Genomic DNA, 6,000 nt, shown 5'->3' with positions numbered 1-6,000 from the left:
TGGAAACAGTTGCTGCCCAAAGCCTTTGCTCAAAAAACCCCTCTACCGTATCCTAGTCGTACCGACCAGTTATATATTTATATGTGGCCTTTGGGGGACTTTTTTTGCACTTGATAGGCTAATGAAAAAAATATGGCGAGTTTAATTATATCTTTTGAGTGTGCTGAGTTTGTGAGTTTGTATGTACTCAAGTACATTTATAAAAAATCAGGTAAATGTGAAATGCAGTGATTAAGGAATTTGATTTGCTAGCTAATAATAATTTTCAAGTGTTTTGTTGAATATTTTTTTCTTGCACTAAGAACACTCTCCAATATGATAAATATAACTGCTTGAATATATACACAAATCTACCGAAAGTATCAGGGTACCCAAAACGTAATATGTATATCATATTAATAAATATATATAATTCTATTGTTCGGAAATCCTGTATTAGCTCACAAGTACAACCACCTGAGTCTGAGTGGTCTGGCTTACATTTATGATAATCCTGCCTTTTCAGAGTTTCAAATCCACCGAACTCGAACATTGAACAATCCTGTCATGTTTGTAAACAAACTTAGATAGATAAATAGAAGCACATGGGTACTGCAAAGGGGGATTTTCACTGTGAATAGTTTGAAGTGAGGAACATCCAGTGTGCTTAACGTGTGTACCTGCTGACGACAGCCTTACCCCACGGTGAAGTGAGGAACAAAAGGTGAATAGAGCTTTCAAGGCTTAGTGCAACCGGAAGCGAGCCCAAATCGAAAATGTAAACGTCTCTAAAAATTCAGAAACGCTGAAAAGCGTTAAGACAGATGATTATACCAGAAATGCAACGAATATCAAAACTTTGTCGCTTTCTAAGCTTCTGGCCTCTTAGTAAACGTGCCGGAATTACTATGAATTCATAAAGTTAATGAGAATAAGAAAGTTGTAGTTTTATCTTGTTTGAATCTCGGCTATAGCTCTCTAGTTATCATGGTGTTAAATACAAAGAATTCTGTTGATAGCTCTTTACCAGGAAAACGAACCCCATCTTGTAGACTCGTATCATCGACCTTTCGCTCTTTTTACTAACATATTGGAAAACATTAACAGCAACCTTTTAAATGTAGTCTTAGAACTTCAACGAGATTATACTAATTACAACGTAGGAGTTATATTCTCGTTGTAGTTTAAGATTCAGAGACTTTAAGTAGACTCTAAAGGTAGTGCTGGTAGGAATTGGGTAGTATTAATAAGCCAAGAAATAAGAAAATATACTTCAAAGGATGAGCTGGAAAAATATTAATTTGAATTATTAATGCTATTTTAGAAAAAAATATTTTCTTATTCTCAATGCACTCAAAACTTACTAAAAATCGACAGTCCGTGACGCTCGTCCACGTTATCTACATTTTGAGTGCATGAATTGACGTACGCTAGTTAAAAATAAACCCAGTCAAGTTCTGAATGAGTCATAATTTCAACACAACGGATGTACCAAGTCGTCTGCAATTAATTAATAATGATTTAGTATACGTATAACTTTAGTACAAACCAAGAAGAAAAGTTAACTTCAGTTGCACCGCTAAAAAATACCCTTCACGAAAAAAGTTTCCATACAAGAAATTGATTATGATCTATGCTTCTTTGGCAGCTCTATATAAATTCTATAATGATTCGATCTCACCAATTTCTTCAGAGATTATAGCGTTGTCTTGGACAAGATCCTACTAGAACTTGACATTGATCGGCCAGTTCGTATATAAAAAGACTCCTCAACAAATATAAAGGAAATTTTGGGATAATACGTACTAAGAAGTCTGTATGGTATCTGAGGTGTTCTGATTACTAATTTGAGTTCAAAATTTTTCTATTTAACACAAACAATTTTACGTGTTAGAAAATTTTTACAATCATTTTCGTTTTTAGCAACCCAAAAAACTAACAAGAAATAGCCTCCAAAATCTCAGTTGCAAAAAGACTGTAAGCTAGAGTAATCCACGCCAAATTTCGTGACATTAGCTTGTCAAACAAAAAACCTTTCAATACGAAGGATTGAGTTTGAACCTTCAGTTTGTATGACAGCTACATGCTATAATGGTTCGATATCGGCGTTTCCGGGAAATGAGCAGCTTCTTGGAGAGGAAATTCCTTGTTCAAAATTTCAGATTTACATCTCAAAAACTGAAGGACTCGACTCGTTACTCTAATCTTTTCTAAAAATATGAACTTTATAGGGTCTCCAAAATTAGCTTCTGAGTGTTATAAACATCGCGGAAAACTTAATATACTCTGTTCAAGGTATGAAAAAACTAAAATATTGTTTTTTGATAAAGATATGTAAATCAATTCAACTTTGAATATAGGTATAAGACGTAAACACGTACATTAGTGTGTTCCGGAATGAAAATGATTTTCGGTCAAACTGATCTCTAGAGCTTAGTCTTTAATTGTCACAATCTTTGTTTACAATTATAATAAGTAAAAATTATTTATTAAGCGAATATAAAAGCAGAAATAACCTATACTTACTTTCATCACAAGAAAATCCTAAAAAATTAATTGCCCTGCCATTTTATAATCTTTTTATAATATTTCCATTATTTTATTTTGTTATTTTATAATATCAAAATACTCTTACTGCTATATCATCAAGAAGAACCTCTCAAAAACGGTTTTTTAGAACCGCCTTAATGCATGTATTTATGAAATCTACACTCAAAATATCAATATTATAAAACTTTGCTATTAAAAATTTACTATTATTTACATAAGTAATAAGCAATAGGCAATATAAAGATAAGAATCTTATGGGATGGACGTGATTGAAGGCGGAAGAATTGAAAGCGTTTGATTACTCATAAACCTGAATTTAATCATCAGCTACAAAGATAAAAAAAATTAAAAAAAAAAGATTCCATAAATGTAGAAAACTTAAAATTATATATGATAATGTAATGGTTTCAGCAAACTACGCAAGCAAAGTGCTTTTGGAGAGTTTTTTTTTATTTCCATTAAGTCGATTTCGGAAAGTGAATTATGGATAGTATGCTATAAATCAGCTCCTTTACTTGCCAAGTCCGCCGGAACCCTAACGAAATATCAGATCTTTGCAATTTTCAAGCGCCAAAGTTTCGAGAATTGTCGATTATTATATCAAAATGGATCACTTAGTTTGCACGAGAAGCTTTAAATTGCCAAAGCTTAGATGAAAATACAACTGTAAGTAGCTGCCTTATCAGGACGAACAACCAACTCATATCCACTAATAGCTCAAAGTACCGCTAATTGGTTTCTAGAACAATTAATTAGCCTGTTAACGCCCAGAAAAAATTTTCAGAGGGGGTTTTATGTTTAAATTTTGCTTCATATTAAAAAGGTAGAGAGGATAAAAATAGTTAGTGCTGCCAAGGTGTATTTTTTATGGTTTATATTTACTTTTTACTGAACAAAATGCGCAAAGTGCAAAAGTGCAAAAAGTGCTTTAAAACGAAACCCAATTTTCTGCGCTGAGAAGCCAAGATGTTCAAAATTTCTTCTCTCGAAACATCAATATGCCGTTCAATTTTTCTCCGCTAGTCGCACTCCACTAGTAAGTTTTCAGCTTGCGAAGAGAGGTAAAACGATCTCTCACTGGGAGCAGCTGATATCGGTAGAGTTGCTTTGCAAATATTGATGCATAATAGGTTTTCAATGAATTTTTTGAACCCCTTTTGTGTATGCCCATGCCTAGTGGGTATAAAAATATAATTCTTGTCATTGTATTTCTTATAAGTTTTATATAATTGAAAAATTATATGTTTTACGAAAAAGATTTGTCACTCATTTTAGTCAGGTGGGGTGATTAGATATCACTTTCCGAAACGAACAACGCTATTAACGGTAATTAATCAAAACAGTAAAGGAAACTTAATTTGATTTTCGCAAAAAAAGAGAGAATATTGACACATTTGCTGACGTACGGTGAAATATACAGGGTGTAAAGAAAATATGTGTTTAAACGATAATAAAAGTTTTCTATGAAAGATGTATACACATTGCCTAAAATTAGGTCAAACATATATGATCCCGCACTATCCCATATACAGTTTAACTTGTCAAAAGAAAATTGATGTGAATTTTATTTTTGGATCTGGTATCTGGAGCAAGGAGGTATATAACAGATACACCACCATATTCATAAATGACTGAAGGTATTATTTATCTACTGCTGACAAACATGAAAACTATGAAGCACTACAGCAGAAGACCACCGTCGGTTGCGATATAAAAAAAAGTTAATCGAATTTTGGTTCACCCTGTCAAATACATAAATATGAGTAAATTTTTAAATTATAATGGATATAAACACAAATTGAGCTAAGGAATTATATTTGGTTCAATTGTCTTTCAGCAGTACTTTGTGATGTCTGTAGACGAGCCAATAAATAGGAATCGCTGCCAATTATTATTTTCTAATGCCTTAAGTCATTTAAAAGGTATTGCGAAAATTGGTGAAATTATTTCTTTGAAATTTCTTTATTTACAATTCTTTCTTTCAATATTTAATTTATTTTCATTCAAATCTAAACTCAAATATTAATAAAATATGGTATTAGAAGCCAAACAAACGACAATAATATTGCGTTGTAATGTTCCTGGAATTAAAATAACGACGCCAATTCTTGCAGTATTTAAAGAATAAAGAAAAAGATATGAAAGCTGTGTGAAAAAATTTGGCACCATAAATAAAAAATGAGAAAAATCATTAAGGTACACTCTTCACAAACACAAATTTGGACGTACGGACCGTCTTCAACACCGCACAATGGAAATCATGGTTTAAGCATTTGATGAAAAATTAAAAAAAAAAATACACACATATTTCAAGGTAATGGTAGGAGCTATTTGGAAGGCAGAATCTTGCTGTATAAAATCTCTGAGCGACCACGACGCTTTAAGGTAGCATTAGGAGCTGCGTAGGGATCAATAGTATTCAGTCCACACCTCTGTAACGCCAGTTAGCTCTATATATAACAAGAAAATGTGGACTTTGAAGAAAGATTACTTAGAAAAGGCACCTGGCCGCAGCTAATGGCATGCAAGTCAGAGACGAAAAATACGAAATGAAACCCGGAAGTAATGCGAAAGTGGTGCCAGGGTGGGCAACGTTTCCGTAAAAGAAATTTGTTTAGTGACATGCAAGCGGCACATACCATTGCTGTGCCGACACAATGATGATGCAGAAGGCACTTCTCTCAACCCCTTCCGAAAAACAAGTGCAATAGTTGTTTGATCTGAACAATTTATCCGAAAATTGTGCCGTTGCCTTGAAGAATACCACGTGCCAAATTCCTTGAAGATATCTCGTCAAATGAAAAGAGGATATGATTTTGATCATTCAGTAGGGTGGTCGTATGCTATAGTGGTCCGATATCGGCGATTCCGATGTATACAAACAGACGGCTAAAGCAAAATCGAGCTCGTCTAGCTGATCATATACGAGCACATATGTATACATTTAGATTCTTTTCCTACTCGGAGTTACAATCATCGTGACAAGCTTAATGTTCAGTGTATAATTATCAAGTGACCGCTAAATAGTTTAAATATAATATTAATCAGTTAGACGTTCAAGAAAATTCATTAATATTCTTCAATTGCTTTCATCAGATTAAGTTAACTGATTTCAAACATACCACTTAACATATTATCAATTTCGCCATATACCATATAATAAACATATAATATTTGCAAGCAGTAAAGATTTCGAGTGTGTTTTCGAATATTTTAGGGTGATAATTTTCGATTAGATCTAAAGCTTTTGAGCTTTTTATATATGTAAGTGCTAACGCATAGCAAATAACGGGTATTATTTTAATAATTATTATATATGTTTGTATGTCCATATAAAAAATAAAGCGGCAGGAATGTCAACCTGGTTACTAAATATATATTTATATAAGTATTAATAAATAAATTAATAAAGCTATATTTACTATACACAATATATGAATACTTAAATTAGTCATTGTTGGGAAATTCCGA

The 6,000-nt window shown here is 32.7% G+C and overlaps 1 protein-coding gene across 1 annotated transcript in view; it reads left to right on the top strand.

Moving 5' to 3' along the window:
* The first annotated feature begins 600 nt into the window (after positions 1–600).
* LOC105226558 (alpha-tocopherol transfer protein-like) overlaps positions 601–6,000 on the top strand; it is a 40,297-nt gene continuing 34,897 nt past the window's right edge. The window contains exon 1 of the mRNA XM_049450533.1: positions 601–703. The gene's annotated coding sequence lies outside the window, so the exon portion shown is untranslated. The remainder of the gene's footprint in view (positions 704–6,000) is intronic.

The sequence above is a fragment of the Bactrocera dorsalis genome, chromosome 2 (assembly GCF_023373825.1).
Source record: "Bactrocera dorsalis isolate Fly_Bdor chromosome 2, ASM2337382v1, whole genome shotgun sequence".
NCBI lineage: Eukaryota > Metazoa > Arthropoda > Insecta > Diptera > Tephritidae > Bactrocera > Bactrocera dorsalis.
This window is presented reverse-complemented; position numbering and strand designations above follow the sequence as displayed.